The sequence below is a fragment of the Sus scrofa genome, chromosome X (assembly GCF_000003025.6).
Source record: "Sus scrofa isolate TJ Tabasco breed Duroc chromosome X, Sscrofa11.1, whole genome shotgun sequence".
Classification (NCBI taxonomy): Eukaryota; Metazoa; Chordata; class Mammalia; order Artiodactyla; family Suidae; genus Sus; species Sus scrofa.
In genome coordinates, this window is record NC_010461.5 from 41,433,991 (window position 1) to 41,454,774 (window position 20,784).

A 20,784-nucleotide genomic window follows, 5' to 3' on the forward strand; every position below is an offset into this window, starting at 1 on the left:
CTCGCATCCTCGTGGATGCTAGTCGGGTTCGTTAACCACTGAGCCACAACAGGAACTCCAATGGGTGGTTCTTTTGCTGGTCTTGGGATCTCTTATGCAGTTGTGTTCAGCTGGTGTCTCTAAGGGTGGCTGGGGCTGGAACCTCTAAGATAACCTCTCAGCCTCCAGGACCTCTCTCCACATGGCCTCTAATCATTCAGCAATCTAGCCTGGACTACCTTGTAGCATGGCAGCAGGGCTCCAAAAGTAAGAAAGCAGAAGCCCTCACTCTCTTTTTCGGTCCTTTTTTTTTTGGGGGGGGGGCTGCACCCACAGCATATGGAAGTTCCCAGGGTAGGGGTTGAATCGGAGCTGTAGCCGCCAGCCTATGCCAGAGCCACAGCAACGCGGGATCTGGGCCGTGTCTGCGACCTACACCACAGCTCACGGCAACGCTGAATCCTTAACCCACTGAGCAAGGCTGGGGATCGAACCTGCATCTCCATGGACACTAGTTGGGTTCCTTAGCACTGAGCCACGATGGGAACTCCCCTCACTTTCTCTTAAGGCCGAAGCTCAGCAATCCCATAATATCACTTTCACCATATTCCATGGGTCAAAGCAAGTCCCAAGACCAGTCTAGAGTCTAGGTGCGGGGAAATAGATTCCAGTGCTTGATGGGAGGATTGGCAAAGAATCTGTGGCCACCTTTAATATACCATAGGGCCCAACCATCAGATGCTGTGGGTCACTGAACGACTGATTACTTCATTGTAGATTATCCCTTATTTTTGTGGCAGTCATAGCCTCTGTTCCAAATAATCAAGACTATTGACAGAGAGCTCTATGTCCTACATTATGAAGCCAAGTGTGGGTGTAGCAGCATAAGAGAAATGCATGGGGACCATTTAAGCAAGAACAACTTAATCAGTCTCTGAATCCTGATGCCAGGTCAAGCTGCAGCGCTGATGTCTGCCTAATATCTCAAACTGAGATAATTAAACCCAAGTACTCCTCGCATCTGAGAGAACTGCCTCTCAAATCACAGCGGGGCTTTCCCTGCAAAATATTCACTGAAATTTGAACTCGGGCTGCAAGTGGCAGAAAATTCAGCTCAAACTAGTTCAGCATAAAAATGATAACAATGATGAAAATGCTTACATAACTATGCCAGCCACAGAGCTGTATCCCACCCGCCCCCGCCCCCGGCCCAGGTCTCCCTAAAGGACTCAGTGGGAAGCTGGGACAGCCTTTAGTTGTCAGCTCCTTCCAGGGCTGCCTCAGGGGCAAAGAGCCACCTCCCTCAAGGTCACACCCCTCAGAACCCACATCCAATGACAGAGTAAGGCAGAGGATCGAAAGCCCGCCTTGAATGGTTGGCAGGACTGCAAAGTGATGCAGCCATGATGTAAAACAGTACAGAGGTTCTGCAAAAATCTAAAAACAGAGTCACCATATGATCCTGCAATCTCACTTCTGGGTATATATCCAGACAAAACTATAATTCAAAAATATACATGCACCCCTATGTTCATAGTAGCACTATTTTCAATAGCCAAGACGTGGAAATAACCTAAATGTCCATTGACAGAGGAATGGACAAAGAAGATGGGGAATACATATAAATACATAATGGAATATTACTCAGCCCTAAAAAATGAAATAATGCCATTTGCAGTATCATGGGTGGATCCAGAGATTATCAGAATGAAGGAAGACCGAGAAAGACAAATACCATATGATATCCCATACGTAGAATCTAAAATGTGGCACAAATGAACCTCTCAAGGAAACGAAATAGACTCACCGATACAGAGAACAGGCTTATGGTTGCCAAGGGGGAGAGGGACGAGGGAGGAAAGGACTGGGAATGTGGGATGAGCAGATGCAACGTATTACATGCAGGATGGATAAAAAACAAGGTCCCACTGTATAACGCAGGGAACTATATTCAATATCCTGGAAATGGATAAAATATGGAAAAATATGAAAAACAATATATACATATGAAAAGAATATATATATGTCTATATATGTGTGTATACATATATCTGACTCACTTTGCTGTACAAAAGAATTAATACAACACTGCATATCAACTATACTTCAAAAAAATAAATTTCTTGTAAAAGCCCACCTCGAGATTTGAACTTGCCCCAGCTATCCCTGCTGTCCTGGCTGAGACTTATGTCAGACCTGCCTTCACTGTTTCTCTGCCCAACCCTGCTTCCTCTTCCTTTCACAGGTGTTGACCCCTGATCAACATGTTGCTCCCCAAACTGCATCTCAATGTCCGCTTTGTGAAAACCTGACTTGCAAGAGTCATTTAACTGACCAATGATAAATTTGGCTTCAGGCATGGCCGTACCCAGGAATACAGAGGCTCAAAGAAATACTCAAGGCCTGTTTTCTATCTATCAGTACAAACTCTGCTCAAAAGGCAACATCTTGGCTAGAAGGTGGCAGCAAGGCACTTCTGGTGTTTCCTTTCAATTTCACGTACAGCACAAAGAAGCAAGCATCTTCATTTATCCCAGGTTTCCCAGGAGGCTAGAAGTTCACTCCAACTGGGTCTGGCCGGGTCATCTACCCAAATCTGAACCTATCACATTGACTGGGAGAAGGTGATGCTGGTTAGTCTAGGCCCACATCACATGTTTGCACTGAGGGAGTTAAGAGTGGAAGAGGAATAAATGGCCATAAGAAAGCCATAGGATGTGGCCAGAGACTGGGGGAAATGGTACCCAGACATGTCTGCCACAAGCACTCTTTGAGACACTCAATCTTTTTTTTCTTTTCTTTTCGGGGCTGCACCCACGACATATGGAAGTTCCCAGGCTAGAGTCAAGTCAGAGCTGTAACTGAGGCCTACACCACAGCCACAGCAACGCCAGATCTGAGCTGCATCTGCAACCTATGCCGCAGCTCACGGCAACGCAGGATCCTTAACCCACTGAGCGAGGCCAGGGATCAAACCCACATCCTCATGGACACTGTGTCGGGTTTTTAACCTACTAAGCCACAACAGGAACTCTGAGACACTCTTCATCTTATTCACATGAAAACTTGGTAGAAATCTCAACTCTGATCAAGATAAAGAATATCTGTAAAATTGAATCTGAATTGCAACTGGGAATATCTCACTCGAATGTGATTCACCAAAAGCATTTCTGAAGTGCCTCACACATATGGGGCATAATAAAATATATTGTTAGGAGAGAGTCCCTCCTTGCAAGGTACTTAAATTTTAATTGAATATATACTCAGGCAATGACAAGAGGTACTTGCAGAATAGTAGCAACATCTTTGAGGGAAGAGAAGACTTTCTGGAAATCTCACATACAGGAAACTGAGCAGGAAAATCATGGAATCTGCTGATTGACTGCAGCAGCCATTTCTTTTTTTTTAATTAACTTATTTTTTTTAAATTGTTGTTCCTGGCTTTTTTTTTTTTTTTTTTTGTGCCATTTCTTGGGCCACTTCCCCGGCATATGGAGGTTCCCAGGCTAGGGGTCGAATCGGAGCTGTAGCTGCCAGGCTACGCCAGAGCCACAGCAACGCAGGATCCGAGCCGCGCCTGCCACCTACACCACAGCTCACGGCAACGCCGGATCGTTAACCCACTGAGCAAGGCCAGGGATCAAACCCTCAACCTCATGGTTCCTCGTCGGATTCGTTAACCACTGCGCCACAACGGGAACTCCAGCAGCAGCCATTTCAAAGCCCATATATGTGACATATGTGGTGATGAGAGCTGCAGGCTTTCCTGAAGAGCCTAGCCATTGGCTTTATCCATTGTTAAACTACCTACTATTTTAATAATCATGGTAAATGTGTTCTCCGGCTAACATTTTTTTTTTTCTTTTTAGGGCGGCACCCGCGGTAGATGGAGGTTCCCAGGCTAGGGGTCGAATCGGAGCTGTAGCCACCGGCCTACACCACAGCCACAGCAACGCGGGATCCGAGCCGCATCTGCAACCTACGCCACAGCTCACGGCAATGCCAGACCCTTAACCCACTGAGCGAGGTCAGGGAGCAAACCTGCATCTCATGGATACTATGTCGGGTCCTTAACCTGCTGAGCCATAACTGGAACCCCCAGCTAACAATTTAGAAGTCACAGATTATGAAACACAGGAAGGGAAGACAGTGAGACCCTGGAGACAGCAAGAAGGGATGATTAATGGGCTGAGGTGCGGGTGAAAGGAAGGAGAGAGGGAGACGGAGAGGATATGAGTGGCTAAACCACACTGACTCCATTTAGTCAGCTCCATCTTAGATCTGAACTCCTACCTTCTCCCCTTTCTTTCTTTTTTTTTTTTTTTTTTTTTTTTTTTTGGCTTCCAAATGCACATGGGTTCCCAGGCCAGGGATCATATCTACACCACAGCTGCCTGGCAGGGTTTGACCCTGCATCCTAGTGCTCCAGAGTTGCCACCAATCCCATTGCGCCACAGCAGGAACTCCCCACCTCAGCTTTCTGTGTGACAGAGCTTTAGCCCAAGCCAGATTCGTTCCCTATCAACTCTTACCCTTCATATGATCTGAAAAGTTGGAAGAGTGCTTTGTACTAATGCAGGTGGTTAATGGTCATGAAAGGTGGGGAAGCAGGCGGGGCAAAGAAGCCCTGGTTCCCATTCATGCAGCTGGTGCTTCCCCCTAGTGGTCAAATTCTATTTTTACCTTTGGCCCTTTTAAATCCCCTGTACCCCTTTCTTCCCTGAGGAGCGCAGCTGCAGGGAGTTCTCTTCGTGGCTTAGTGGTTAACGAACCCTACTAGGATCCACGAGGACTTGGGTTCGATCCTTGACCTTGCTCGGTGAGTTAAGGATCCAGCATTGCCATGAGCTGTGGTGTAGGTCCCAGATGCGGCTCGGATCCCATGTTGCTGTGGCTGTGGTGTAGGCCGGTGGCTGCAGCTCCCATTTGACCCCCCACCCCTCCAGCCTGGGAACTTCCATATGCCGCAGGTGTGGCCCTAAAAAGCAAAAAATAAAATAAAATAAAAGGCGCAGCTGCAAATGCCTCTCTGGATCATCAGCCGCCCGTTCCTGCCTATAGGTAAGTTGCCCATGATAAACCTCACAATTGCACTTTATGGGGCAGCCTGCTTTGTTTTGCCATCTCAAAGGCCCTTCCCATTTCGGAGGATGTCCTTCAATATCTCTGTCTCCCAACACAGAAACATTTGTGGAAGCTTGAAGAGATTGCGACTAAGTTGAAGAAAGAAGCTAGACATAGAAAAATGTCTCAAAGAAATGTTTTTTTAAAGCCCGAACGGGAGTTCCCATCGTGGCGCAGTGGTTAACAATCCGACTAGGAACCATGAGGTGGCGGGTTCGATCCCTGGCCATACTCAGTGGGTTAAGGATCCCGTTGCCCTGAACTGTGGTGTAGGTCGCAGACTTGGCCTGATCCCATGTTGCTGTGGCTGTGGTATAGACTGGCGGCTACAGCTCCAATTAGACCCCTAACCTGGGAACCTCCATATGCTGAGGGAGCAGCCCTAGGAAAGGTAAAAAGACAACAACAACAACAAAAAAAAAAAAAAAAACACCAAAAGACCGGAAGGAAATATACCTAAATATTTCTAAGTCTAAAAGAGTAATTTTCTTCCTGTTTTTTTCTATTTTTCAAATTTTCTATAATTAAGTGGTAATGCTTTTATATGAGGAGAAAAGCAAATGTTACTTTAAAACCCCAGCTGGTAGAAACGACAAAAACACACTGAGGTGAGCCATGGGGCAAACAGTCCTACATATCTTGGTAGCCATGGAATCATGGGACATGAAGGAAAGGTTAAATTATATTTAATATACACTTTGAAAGAAGGCGGATAATTCTACAGTCTATTTCGAGAAGTGTTCTATTGAGAGTGTTAAATTTTAGAGGAAAAAAATTGGCACTAAAAGGGGTAAATTGAGTTGTGTGGAAAATTCCCTGATGCAGAACAGCGCTTGCGCCAAGAAGCTCATTTACTTGAGTAAACAAGACATCCTTGTAGTTGCTGTCATGTCGCAGTGGAAATGAATCCGACTAGGAACCATGAGGTTGTGAGTTCGAGCCCTGGCCTCGCTCCATGGGTTAAGGATCCGGTGTTGCCGTGAGCTGTGGTGCAGGTCGCAGACACGGCTTGGATCCCACATGGCTGTGGCTGTGGTGTAGGCCGGCAGCTGCAGCTCAGATTTGACCTCTAGCCTGGGAACCTCCATTTGCTGCAGGTGCGGCCCTAAAAAGACCAAAAAAAAAAAAAAAAAAAAGGCATCTTTGGAGCACGCAGGAGGGCCATGATGAAAACACAGTCTTCATTAGATGTCTTCCAGCCTTGGCCTTGAGAGTGGCCATGAGCATGGAGGTGGAGCTAACAGAGGCTAAAGCATGCAAAGGACTCTGGGAAGAATTGGAGTGTGGTGGAATGGTGCCAGGGCAGGGCTGGAGATGTCTGCATGCAGTGCCACAGCCACACCCACCTCAAGCAGCCTTCATCTCTGAGCTGTCACCCTGTACCCCCAATGCATATATAGTCTCACATTCTCAACCCCAGAAGGGCACAGGTCTCAGGGAGAAGGGTGAGTCCAGGCCTGGCCCAAAAGAGATGACTTGAGTGTCTGAGTGAGTATTCTTATCAATTATCTAACAATAGTGGCTGAGATAAGCTGGCTGACTAAGCTGGCTGATTACATTTAAATGTGGGTGTGGTTAGCACCTTAGGAGAAAAGACATACCGGGCACACATACACAGGGAAGTATATTGAAGGAATTACTTGATGAAGCACAATAAGGCCTTTGTGCCATAATGGAGTCCTACTTTCAAAACAAGCAGAAATATATTGTTAGCAGAAACATGTGAAACGTTCATACTTGCCACATTTGGCTTTGATCCGATCCCTTGATTTAAATAGTACTCAGGAGTTCCCACTGTGGCTCAGTGGTAATGAACCCAATTAGTATCCATGAGGATGTGGGTTTGATCCATGGCCTTGCTCGGGGGGTTAAGGATCCAATGCCGCAGTGAGCTGCAGCAGAGGTCGCAGGCGCAGTTTGGATCTGAGTTGCTGTGGCTGTGGTGTAGGCCGGCAGCTGTAGCTCCGATTCAACCCTTAGCCTGGGAACTTCATATGCCACAGATGTGGCCCTAAAACAAAGCAAAAAAAGAAAAAAAAATAGTACTCAAATTCTTTTTTTGAGGGAGAGGAATGTAAATCATCTCATCATATCACATAGCACTATCAGTATTAACTACGTGCTAAACACTGTTTTAATGTATTCTCTCATTTTCAAATAGGTTTCACCGTGAAACATACAAAAATATATGTTACAGTCACATTTCATCAAATGGTTAAAAAGTAAACCGTATCGATACAAAAACTTGCACACAGATGTTTTTGAACGCTAAGGTCTTCAAAACATAATTGCTAACACGTAGAAGCAACCACAATGTCCTTCAGGAGCTGAGTGGTAAATAAACTGTGATACATCCAGACAATAGGATATTAATCAGGGATAAAAAGAAATGAGCTGTCCAGCCTGAAAAGACATGGAGGAGCCTTAAGTGCCTTTTGCTAAGTGAAAGAAGCCAGTCTGAAAAGGCTGCATACTGTGTGATTCTAATTATGTGACTTTCTAGAAAAGGCAAAACTATGGAGACAGTAGAAAGATCCGTGGTTGCCAAGGATTACAGGGGAGGGACAGAGAAATATGTCGACAGATTTTTAGGGCAGCAAACCTATTTCATATACTGTAATGGTGGATGCATGTCATTAGGCACTTGTCCAAACCCATAGAATGTACAAGACCACGAGTGAATCCTAATATAATCTATGGGCTTTGGGCAATTACGAAGTTATCAATGTAAATTCACTGATTGTAACAAATGTCCCATCTAACGGAGGATGTTGATAACGGAGGGGGCTGTGTGTGTGTGTGTGTGTGTGTGTGTGTGTGTGGTTATGGGTATATGGGAACTCCCTGCACTTCTACTCAGTTTTGCAGTGAGCCTAAAACCGCTCTTAAAATAAGGGCTATTCAATGTTTTTTAAAGGTAAATATCTGTGGGGAGTTCCCGTCGTGGCACAGTGGTTAACGAATCCGACTAGAAACCATGAGGTTGCGGGTTCGATCCCTGGCCTTGCTCAGTGGGTGAAGGATCTGGCATTGCCGTGAGCTGTGGTGTCCGTCGCAGACGCGGCTCAGATCCTGTGTTGCTGTGGCTCTGGTGTAGGCTTGGCAGCTACAGCTCCTATTCCCCTAGCCTGGGAACCTCCATATGCCACGGGTGCAGCCCTAGAAAAGGCAAAAAGACAAAAATAAAATAAAATAAAAAAATAAAAAGTAAGTATCTGTGTAACCACTACCCAGGTCAGGAAAGAGGTTACCCTTCAAAAGCCATCCCTTCCATGGATCCCTACTCTCTTCTCATCCATCCCCCTAGAGATAATCACGACCTTGACTTTTATGCTATTTAGTTTTTGCTTTTCTCCATGGTTTTGCCCCCTAAGAATACAGCCCTAAAAATATAGTGTGCTTTTTTCTGTTTTTTTTTTAAATATATTTGTATAAATGGAATCATACTGTATGTATTATTCTATGGCTTTTGTAAAATTTTTTTGTTATTTCCCCAATACATTTTTTTTCTACTGTACAGCATGGGGACCCAGTTACACATACATGTGTGCATTCTTTTTTCTCCCATTATCATGCTCCATCATAAGTGACTAGACATAGTTCTCAGTGCCACACAGCAGGATCTCAGCCATAAGAAAGAACAAAATAATGCCATTTGCAGCAACATGGATGGAACTAGAGACTCTCATCCTGAGTGAAGGAAGTCAGAAAGACAAATACCATATGATATCACTTATATCTGGAATCTAATATATGGCACAAATGAACCTTTCCACAGTAAAGAACATCATGGACTTGGAGAATAAACTTGTGGTTGCCAAAGGGGAGGGGAAGGGAGTGGGATGGATTGGGAGCTTGGGGTTAATAGATGCATACTATGGCTTTTTAATGCTCAACAATATTTGAGATTCATCCATGTATGTGTAGAAATAGTTTGTCCGTTTTTATCGCTGTATAGTATTCCATTGTATGACTATGCCACAATTTTTGCACATTTTACTGTTGATGAGCATTACTGCTGCAAGGAACATTTTTTTGTGTATATATATATATATATATATATATATATATATATATATATATGTTATAGTACAATCACATGCTTTTCTCTTGGACGTATACCTAGGAATAGAACTGCTATGTGAACATACCTGTGTGGCTCCATCAGTAATGCCAAGTTCCCGTTCTAGGTAAGATGGAATAAGCACACTCTACCTGTCTCACCCACTGAATGCAGGTATAAAACCTGGGGCAGTTACTTCAAGACTCTGAAAAGTAAAAGAGATTAGGCATATCAGGGAAAAGAACAGAACTCAAAATATCACTGAACTGGTGGTGAGTTTACCTCCTTTTTTTACCTCCCTCTGGCATCCCCTGGCCTGAATTCTCCATGCAGTCCAAACCCACAAAGTGGGCTTTTCGGCTGACAGAGCGCCCCAAAAGAACGGCTCTAGTTCAGGCTTGAGGAGTGAGAAAAGAGTCTTCTAAAACTCAAAAGAAAGTACAGAAATCCTCAGCTATGTTTTGGGTTTTTTGTTTTGTATTTTTTTTGAGTCGTGCCCAAGGCATGTGGAAGTTCCCAGGCCAGGGGTTGAACCTGTGCCACAGCAGCAACTCAAGCTGTTGCAGTGACAACACTGGATTTTAACCTGCTGTGCCACAGCAGAACTGCCTCAGTTATGGTTTTTTCTTTTTAGCACCACACCTGCAGCATACTTTTTTTTTTTTCTTTTTTTTTGGTTCTCCTGAATCAAGCCTGAAAGTAATCCCATGGTGGCAGGAGTAATGTTTCTGCATTCCACTTAAAATTTTAAAATATATTGAGTCTAAGTGGAGGGAGAGAGAGAGTGGGCTTTCTTACCCTGCTCATGATCTTAGGAAAAGGCATTGAAACTTTCACAATTAGGTGTGATGTTAGCTATAGGAGTTCGTGTGTGTGTGCGTGCACACGCACCCTTTATCAGATTTTGGAGGGTCTTTGTACTCCCAGTTTGCTGAGAGTTTGTTTTTTTCATAAACATATGTTGAATTTTGTCAAATTCTTTTCTGCATAAATTGATATGACCATGTGATTTTTCTTCCTTTAATATGGTATAATTCATTGATTGATTTCAATATTGAATCAGCCTTGCTTTCTCAGGATAAATCGCACATGCTTATGGTGAATTTTTCATCATGTTATCTACAAATAGGGACAGGACAGGAAGTCCTAGACAATGCAAAAGCAAGACAAATATAGAGGAGGATATAGATTGGAAAGAAAGAGGGGAAAAAAAAAAACGCTTCCTGTTTACAGATAACATGATAGTTGTCTGTATCCCAAAGAATCCACAAAATGACTTATAACTAATAAATGAATTTAGTAGGTTGACTGAATACAAGGCCAATACACAAAGATCAATTCTATTTTTTTTTTTTTTGTCTTTTTAGGGCCGTACCCATGGCATTTGGAGGTTCCCAGGCTAGGGGTCTAATGGGAGCTGTAGCCGCTGGCCTACACCACAGCCACAGCAATGCAGGATCCGAGCTGTGTCTGCGACCTACACCACAACTCATGGCAATGCCGGATCCTTAACCCACTAAGTGAGGCCAGGGATTGAACCTGCAACCTCATGGTTCCTAATCGGATTTGTTAACCACCGAGCCAAGATGGGAACTCCGATCAATTCTATTTTTAAACTAGTAATAGACACTTGCAATAGAAGTCAAAAACAGACCATTCATCATTCACCATGACCAAGTGGGATTTACCCCTGAGATACAAGGATGGTTCAACTTACACAAGTGAATAAGATGACAGACCACATTAATAAAATGAAAGATAAAAATTATATGATCATCTCAATAGATGCAGAAAAAGCATTTCACAAAATACAACATCCTTTCATGATTAAAAAAGAAAAAACACTCAAGAAATTGCCTATAGAAGGAACACACCTCAGCACAATGAAGGCCACCTAACAAACCCACAGACAGTGTCATACTCAAAGATAAAAGCTTGAAAGATTTTCCTCTAAGATCAGGAATAAGACAAGGATGCCCACTCTCACCACTCTCATTCAACATAATACTGGAAATCCTAGCCAGAGCAATCAGGCAAGAAAAAGAAAAGGCATTCCAATTGGAAAGAAAGAAATAAAATTATATGTGTTTGCAGATGATCTGATCTTATATAAAGGAAATCCTAAAGACTCCACCAAAAAACTGCTAGAACCAATCAACAAATTCAGCAAAGTTGCAGGAAAAAAAAATTCACACAGAAAAGCTGTGCTTCTAATGCTAACAGCAAAACATTTGAAAAAGAAATTAAGAAACCTATCCCATTCACAGGAGCATCAAAAGCAATAAAATGCCTAATAAATCTAACCAAGGAGGTAAAAGATCTGTACATTGAAAACTATAAGAGTCTGATGAAAGAAATTGAAGAAGACATGAACAAATGAAAGGATATCCCTTCTTCATGGATCAGAAGAATTAATATTGTTAATATTAGTTTATAATATTAAATATAATTTATTATAATATTAAATTAACATTGTTAAGCCAAAGTCACTTATAGATTCAATGCAATCCCTATCAAAATTCCAATGGCAATTTTCACAAAAATAGAAAAAAAAATCTGAAAATTTGTGTGGAGCCTCATATAACCCCAAATAGCCAAAGCAACCCCAAGAAAGAAGAACAAAGCTGCAGGCATCACCCGTCTTGATTTCAAACTAAATTTCAAAGCTATAGTAAACAATACAGTATGGTTCTAGCATGCAAATAGACATACAGACCAATAGAACAGAATCAAGAGCTCAGTAACACACCTACAAATATATAGTCAACTAAAATTTGACAATGTAGCCAAAAATACTCAATGAGGAAAGGGGAATCTCCTCAAGAAATGGTGCTGGGAAAACTGGATAACCACATGTAGAAGAATGAAATTGGACCCCTATCTTATACCACTCGCAAAAATTAACTCCAAATGGATTAAAGACTTAAATTTAAGATCTGAAACCATAAAACTCCTAGAAGAAAAAAAAGTAGAGGAAAACCTCCTTAACATTGGTCTCAGCAGTGATTTCCTGAATATGACAGCAAAAGCATAAGCAACAGAAACAAAAATTAACAAATGGGACTAGCACACACAAAAAAGCTTCGGCATATCGAAAGAAACAATTGAAAAAATGAACAGGCAACCAATAGAATGGGAGAGAATATTCACCAGTTATATATCTGAAAAAGAGGGGGGGTTTTGGCTGCACCTGGAGCGTGCAGAATTGCCCAGACAAGGGATCAAACCCATGCCACAGCAAGCACCCAAGCTACTGCAGTGACAACACCAGATCTTTAACCTGCTGTGCCACAAGGAAATACTGATAAGGGGTTAATACCCAAAATGCATAAAGAACTCACACATCTCAATAGCAAAAAAACTAACAATTCAATTAAAAATGGGCAGAGGAACTAAACAGACGTTTTCCAAAGAAAATATACATACGATCAACAAGTACACGAAAAGATGCTTTAACATCACTCATGGTCAGGGAAATGCAAATTGAAGCCACAGTACTAACCTCACACCTGTTAGAATGGCTACGACCAAAAAAGATAAGTGATGGGGAGAAGGAAGAATTAGGAGGGGGGACTAACATATACACACTACTGTATAAAATAGATGATTAAAGAGAACCTACCATATAGGACAGAAAACTCTACTCCATAGTTTGTAATAACCTATATGGGGGAAAAAAGAATGGATGTATTCATACGTATGACTGATTTCACTTGCTATACCCCTGAAACTAACACATCATTGTAAATCAACTATATTCCAATAAAATTAGAAAAGAAAACAAAACAAAAAGACAAGTGATAGGTTTTGGTGAGGGTGTGGAGAAAAGGGCATCTTAGTAAACTGTCGGTGGGAATGCAAATTGGTGCAGCCACCATGGAAAAGAACATGGGGGGGGTCCCTCAGAAAATTAAAAATAGAACTATCATATGATCCAGAACTTCCATGTCTGAGTATCTATCTAAAGAAAATGAAAACATGAATTTGAAAAGATATGTGCACCTCCTTGTGTATTTGCAGCATCATTCACAACTGTCAAGACACTGCAACAACTTAAGTGCTCCTCAGCAGATGAATGGGTAAAGAAGATGTGGCATTGGAATTCCCATCATGGCTCAGTGGTAATGAACCCGACTAGTATCCATGAGGACATAGGGTCGATCCCCGGCCTTGCTCAGTGGGTTAAGGAGCTGGCGTTGCCATGAGCTGTGGTATAGATCGAAGACATGGCTTGGATCTCGAGTTGCTGTGGCTGTGGTGTAGGCCAGCAGCTACAGCTCCAATTCAACTCCTAGCCGTGGGAACTTCCATATGCCGTGGGTGCAGCCCTAAAAAGGAAAAAAAAAGAGAGATGTGATGTGTATATATATATATTCCACATATATATGTGGAATATTTTTTTTTTGTCTTTTTGTCTTTTCTAGGGCCGATCTCGCGGCATATGGAGGTTCCCAGGCTAGGGGTCCAATCGGAGCTGTAGCCACCGGCGTACGCCACAGCCACTGCAACTCGGGATCCAAGCCGCATCTGCAGCCTACACCACAGCTCAAGGCAACGACGGACCCTTAACCCACTGAGCAAGCCCGGGGATCGAACCCACAACCTCATGGTTCCTAGTCGGATTCATTAACCACTGCGCCATGACAGGAACTCCATATATATGTGAAATATTATTCAGCCATAAGAAAAAAGGAAATCCTGCCATTTGCAACCAAACAGATGGACATAGAGGACATTGTGCTAAGTGAAATCAGACCAAAAAAGACAAATACTATTTGGAATCTAAAAAAGTCATACTCAGAGAAACAGAGAGTAGAATGTTTGCTACTAGAGGTGGCGGGGTGGAGGAAATGAGATGTTGCTCAAAGGATAAATACTTTGGGTATAAAATGAACAACTTCAGGGGATCTAATGTACTGACTGGTGATTATACCTAATAAAACTATATTATACACTTGAAAGTTGCTGAGACAGGAGATCCTAAATGTTCTCATCAGAAAAAAAGATAGGATAATTACATGGTGGGATGGAGGTGTTAGCTAATGCTACAGTGGTAAGCAGTTTGCATTTTATAAATGTATTAAAGCAACACATTGCACACCTTAAAGTTACCCAGATTTTGTGTCAATTTTATCTCAATAAGGAGTTCCCATCGTGGCTCAGTGGTTAACAAATCCGACTAGGAACCACGAGGTTGCAGGTTCGATCCCCGGCCTCGCTCACTGGGTGAAGGATCTGGTGTAGGCCAGCAGCTGTATCTCCGACTAGACCTCTGGGAACCTCCATATGCCGTGAGTACAGCCCTCAAAAGCAAAACAAACAGTAAGCATGTACTTAGATATGAGGCTCGGACATTAAGACTGGACTCAGGTTGTGTGTGGTGGGAGGTGGGGGGGTGTGGGCGAGGAGCTTCCTCTGTTTTTCCCTGGCATGGCTCTACCCTCTGGGGATATCTGCCAGCTTATCTCAGATAGCCTCAGCTGGTACTGGGGTGACTTGACTCTGCATCATATGTATTTCACCCTCCAGCAGGCTAGCCTGGGCATGTTCTCAGAGGAGTGAGAGTGGAAGCAGATACATGCAAGTGCTTTTTTTTTTTTTTTTTTTTGGTCTTTTTTTTAGAGCCACACCCAAGGCATATGGAGGTTCCCAGGCTAGGGGTCCAATCAGAGCTGTAGCTGCCAGCCTACACCACAGCCACAGCAATGCCAGATCCAAGCCAAGCCGTGTCTGCAACCTACACCACAACTCATGGCAACGCCGGATCTTTATCCCACTGAGTGAGACCAGGGATCTAACCCGCAACCTCGTGGTATCTAGTCAGATTCGTTTCTGCTGTGCCATGACAGAAACTTCCTAAGAGCTTTTTTTTTTTTTTTTTTTTTTTTTTGGTGGTCCCCACAGCATATGGAAGTTCCCAGGCCAGGGATCAAACATGAGCCACAGCAGCAACCTGAGCCACTACTGTGACAAGGCTATATCCTTAACCCCCTGGGCCACAGGAGAAGCCCCTGTAATTTGGGGGCTAGGCAAGTGCTTTTTAATACTTCTGCATGCCTCACATTTGCTAACATACCATGGGTCAAAGAAAGTCACATAGCTAAACTCAGAATCAAGGGCATGGAAATATACTCAGTCTCCATAATGAGAGTAGCCTCAAAGTTACATGTCCAAGGGTATGGCTGCTGGAAGGAGTTATTAATTGGGGCCATTAAGGCAACTGATCTACTAAAACCATCAGACCGTCATTGGTACCTACCCTGGCCTCGATCCATTTGTGACCTCTGTCATCATTCTGGGACATCAATCTTACATTATCATTGCTCCTTCTAACATAGTCCTTCAGGATTGGCTCTAGAGCTGGTCTAAGATAGATCTTCTGAGATGTCTGGGCCACTGACTTGCATTCCATTCTCCAGCTTCAAGCTCTAAAGAGCTGTTGGCCCAGGTTGTGTGTGTCCAGCTGAGAGCGAGAACTGAGTGTTCTAATCTGAAATATACTCTCTCACCATATTGCTGAGCTTCAAGAAACTTGGATGTGAGCTTACTTCTTGCAGACTTTCTATTTACAGCTGTGTGTCCACTGATAAGGTCCTTTCGAGGATCTGGAACCAAACACCTCCTTCTGTCATTGAAAAATGCTACAGATTTCCAGCTGCATATCTGACTATAGTAACTTTTTTTTTTTGGTTGCAGCTGCAGCATGAAGAAGTTCCTGGGCCAGGGATCTAATCCACACCACAGCTGCAGCAATGCTGGATTCTTTTTTTTTTTTTTTTTTTTTTTTTTTTTTTTTGTCTCTCTGCCTTTTCTAGGGCCGCTCCCACAGCATATGGAGGTTCCCAGGCTAGGGGTCTAATCGGAGCTGCAGCTGCCCGCCTATGCCAGAGCCCCAGCCACGCGGGATCCGATCTGCATCTGCAACCTACACCCCAGCTCACGGCAATGCCAGATCCTTCACCCACTAAGCAAGGCCAGGGATCGAACCCGCAACCTCATGGTTCCTAGTCAGATTCGTTAACCACTGAGCCATGACGGGAACTCCAGCAATGCTGGATTCTTAACCTGCTGAGCCAAGAGGGCACTTCCTGTGCTAACTTCTTTTTGGGTTCTTTAGTTCAATCAATAACTGCGTGTTCTCTCTTTCCATCCAAACAAGTTGTTGAATTTCCTCAACACTAGGATTCCGTGATTCCTAAAATGCTCCAAAACACTATGGCTGTCTTCTTCGCATGCCAATTTACCCTCCACAACTGACCTTGCCTTCAGTCAATACTTATTGTTGGTGGCACTCTGTTTTAAGCTGAGTGCCCAACGTATATTCCAAAGGAGGAGTTGGATGGTGGGACAAGGGCTCCAGGCTCAATCCATGAAATAAAAGCTGAGTAGAGATTAAAGCTGGGTCAAACTATAGCATTTGGAATAGATAAGCAATGAGATCCTGCTGTACAGCACAGGGAACTATACCTAATCACCTGTGATGGAACATGATGGAGGATAATGTGAGAAAAAGAATTTATATATATAATATATAAAACTGGGTCACTTTATAGCAGAAATTGATAGAACATTGCAAATCAACCATAATAAAAACATTTTTTTTAAAGAGAGAGATACTGGAGTTCCCGTCATGGCACAGTGGTTAACGAATCCGACTAGAAGCCATGAGGTTGCAGGTTCGGTCCCTGGCCTTGCTCAGTGGGTGAAGGATCCAGCGTTGCCGTGAGCTGTGGTGTAGGTCTCAGATGTGGCTCAGATCCTGCGTTGCTGTGGCTCTGGTGTAGGCTCGTGGCTACAGCTCTGGTTCGACCCCTAGCCTGGGAACGGCCCTAGAAATGGCAAAAAGACAAAAAATAAAAATAATAAAAGAGATACCAAATAGATAACCAACAAGGGTTGTATAGCACAGGGAACCATACTCTATATTTTATAATAACCTATAAAGGAAGAGAATCTGAAGGGCTGTACTTGTACCATATGGAGGTTCCCAGGCTAGGGGTCAAATCGGAGCTACTGCTGCCAGCCTACACCACAGCCACAGCCACACCAGATCCAAGGCGCATCTGCAAGGTACACCACAGCTCACGGCAACATCGGACCCTTAACCCACGGAGCGAGGACAGGGGTCAAACCTGCATCCTCAAGGACACTATATCAGGTTCTTAACCCTCTGAGCCACAACAGGAACTCCCAGTTTGTGTTTATTTTTACAGCAACTAACCATAAAATACAGGTTGGTCCAGTTGTGTTAGTCATAAAATATATCAAGTGATCTTAGTTAAATAGTGGTAAAGCTAAGAATTTTCTCTCCGGACAAGATAATCTCTTTTAGTTAATGTTTCCAAACACCCTTGAGTGAGCAGTGCCCATCCGTGTTTGAGAAATCCAAGTGAAAGTTCCTTTATCTTCATAGCAGCTAAGGTAATTTATCTCACTGACAAACAAAAGAAGTGAGGAATTCCACTTGAGGTTTTTTGTTTGTTTTTTAGGGCCGCACCCGAGGCACACGGAGGTTCCCAGGCTAGGGGCCCAATCAGAGCTACAGCTGCCGGTCTACACCACAGCCACAGCAATGTGGGATCTGAGCCTCATCTGCAACCTACACCCCAGCTCACGGCAACGCCGGATCCTTAACCCACTGAGCCAGGCCAGGGATTGAACCCGCAACCTCATGCTTCCTAGTCGGATTCGTCTCCGCTGCGCCATGACAAGAACTCCCCATTTGAGGTTTTTAATTCGAATGTAAGGCCTCATTGAAAGGAAGGAATTGAAAACTACCACCTCCCAAAGGCCCAAGTGCAGCCAATACACCAAGCAGTGCCTCTTGAACTTCCAGAGCCAAGTTTTCCTGGTTTTCCATATGGCTGAAGTTCTTCGGGCTGAACGAATGAAAATATCTACCTTGTCAGAGTTCCTGTCGTGGCTCAGTGGTGAACGAATCTAGCTAGGAACCATGAGGTGGCGGGTTCGATCCCTGGCCTTGCTCAGTGGGTGAAGGATCCGGCGTTGCCCTGAGCTGTGGTGTAGGTTGCAGATGCGGCTTGGATCCCGCATGGCTGTGGCTCTGGTGTAGGCCGGCGGCTACCACTCGGATTCAACCCCTAGCCTGGGAACCTCTATATGCTGCGGGAGCGGCCCGAGAAATGGCAAAAAGACAAAAAAAAAAAAAAAGGGAAAGAAAATATCTACCTTGTTACCCAGAATGTCACCCCAATCCCTCTAATCAGGTATGTGAGGGAAAGTGTTGAGGATCCCTTGCCAGAAACACCCTTCAAAATTTCCACTTAGCTCTGAAGAGCTTTGTGGAACAGCCCCTTTCACACGCAGCTGCACTCTTTTCTTCTAAACCCTTGACGCCATCAAGTTGGACTAAACAGGAAACCTGTGGGTGGCACATTTCTTTTCCTACTTTGAAGACATGGGCTAAAAGCATACTGTGGCCAGAGAAGATGAAAGAAGGAAAACCTCAAAGGGATATTCCCTATCAGTCCGTGGGCACCTCTTGCTCCTGATGTCACAGGGCTGCAAAAATGAAAAGAGAAAATCTGCATGGAAGGCTTAGAGCTGGCGGGCCCTGTTATCATCAGAATGAAAACTAGAGCCAAGAGAGCGAAGTGACCGGCTTAAGATCACGTAATCTAGAAGGTTCGGGGGCCACACTTTGAACACAGGTACCTTGCATTATGAAGCAGTCCTGCTGCTTGGAGCAAAGCTTACGGAAAAAAAAAAAAAAAAAAAGAAGAAGAAGAAGTGGGACATAGAAAGAGGAGAAAACAATTGACTACACAAGACTAGTGTGGAGGAAAATTGTCGCCCGCAATATCAATAAACAAAGGATGTTGTGGCCATCAGCCACCAACCACTACAGCAGCCTGAGTAGATTCAGGATGGAGACAAACAGGATCCTGGCCCGAGATAGTTAAGGTGCCTGTCAAAGGAATGATTTCAATGAGCCCAGATTTTTGCATCTATGCACACATAGGAAAGCATCAAATTCATTAACTTAAGGTGTTGGGTTTTTTGCTTGAATTAGCAGTAATCTTTTGATGTCCCCACTACCTGGTTTTTCTTGCAAAAACTCCTATAAGTCCTGGCTCCTTCCTTACCTCTTAGGAAAGCCTGTCTGTCTCCCGGGCTTAAGTCCTCAGTAAGTCTGTCGAATAAAACATAATTCTCCACTTTTAGCTTGGGCTTTTTTGTTTGTCTGCTTTTTCAGTCGACACTGGAGTGACTGCCTGTCACATCTGAGGAAAGACAGCCAACAGCAAGCAAGCAGATCCTGAGCTGGTTGCTTCGCCTCTTTCTCTTTCATTTCTTCCACCTGTTTCCACCCACCAGTTCTAGCATTTGGCCCATGCCTCCTTGTTAACCCTTCCACTCCCTGCGTCTCTCTCTAGTCATGCAGCCCACCCACTTTTAACACAGAGACCCAACCCCCACTCATACTATTTGTTGGGAAGATGTGACGAGGTTTTTCCACACTGAACTGTATAAATTGCAAAACTGCCTTTTTTGGGTTTTTTTTTTTTTTTTTTTTTGGTCTTTTGTCTTTTTAGGGCCGCATCCGTGGCATATGGAGGTTCCCAGGCTAGGGGTCCAATCAGAGCTGCAGCTGCTGACCTACACCACAGCCACAGCAACGTGGGATCTGAGCCACATCTGCGAGCTACACCCCAGCTCAGGGCAACGCCGGATCCTTCACCCACTGAGCGAGGCCAGGGATCGAACCCTTGTCCACATGGATGCTAGTCAGGTTCATTACCATTGAGCCATGATGGGAACTCCCAAACTGCCATTTAAATGTGAGGTATTATTAATTTTTATACTAACTTGATGTCAGATCCTGTCCACCCTGCCCGGAATGGCCTAGAACTCCTTATGGATCAGAAGAGATGGAACCTCAATATTTTTAAGTGTGCAGTTCAGCAGTGTTGGGCCATCAACCTCCAGGAATTTTTCATCTTGCAAAACCAAAGCGCTATACCCAGGAAACCACAACTCCCCGTCTCTTCCTCCCGCCCCACCCCCAACTTTGGCGGCCACCATTCTACCTTCTGTGAAATGACGACTCCAGAGACTTCATGTAAGTGGAGTCACGCACGCTCTGTCTTTTTGTGACTGGCCCATTTCACTTAGCCTGATGTCCTTGGGCTCCATCTGTGATGTCACTCGAGTTGGAATTTCCTTCCGTCTTAAGGCAAAAGAACACCCCATTGTATGTACACACCACATTTTGTTTATCCATTCATTTGTTGATGGACATTTATGGTGCTTCCGCTTATTTTTACAGCTTTTTATAATTAGTGCCACCACCAGCTCACAGGAGAAGAAATGACCCCCACCCTTTCAGACCTGCTTCCTACGCTGCCCTGACGTCTTTGTGCCAGAGGCTGACTCACCTCCCACCCTTTCTTTCATGCCCCGCCTCCCATGCCTCCCTGCTGTTCCCAGCCTTGCATACATCCTGGCTTCCTGGCAACCCATCCCAATTCAGGGCCTTTCATCTTATTTATTTTTAAAAATTTTTACTGAGATACAATTGGCATCTAACATTGTGTGACATCAAGGTGACAATGTGTTGCCTTGATACATTTATATAGACTGCAATCTGATTACCC

The 20,784-nt window shown here is 44.0% G+C and overlaps 1 long non-coding RNA gene across 1 annotated transcript in view; it reads right to left on the reverse strand.

Annotated features, from left to right (window-relative positions):
- LOC110257786 overlaps positions 1-19,538 on the reverse strand; it is a 53,902-nt gene extending 34,364 nt beyond the window's left edge. Inside the window, exons 1-2 of the long non-coding RNA XR_002340757.1 lie at positions 19,273-19,538; positions 9,255-9,371 (exon numbers count right to left, since the gene is read on the reverse strand). This is a non-coding gene — a long non-coding RNA (uncharacterized LOC110257786). The remainder of the gene's footprint in view (positions 1-9,254; positions 9,372-19,272) is intronic.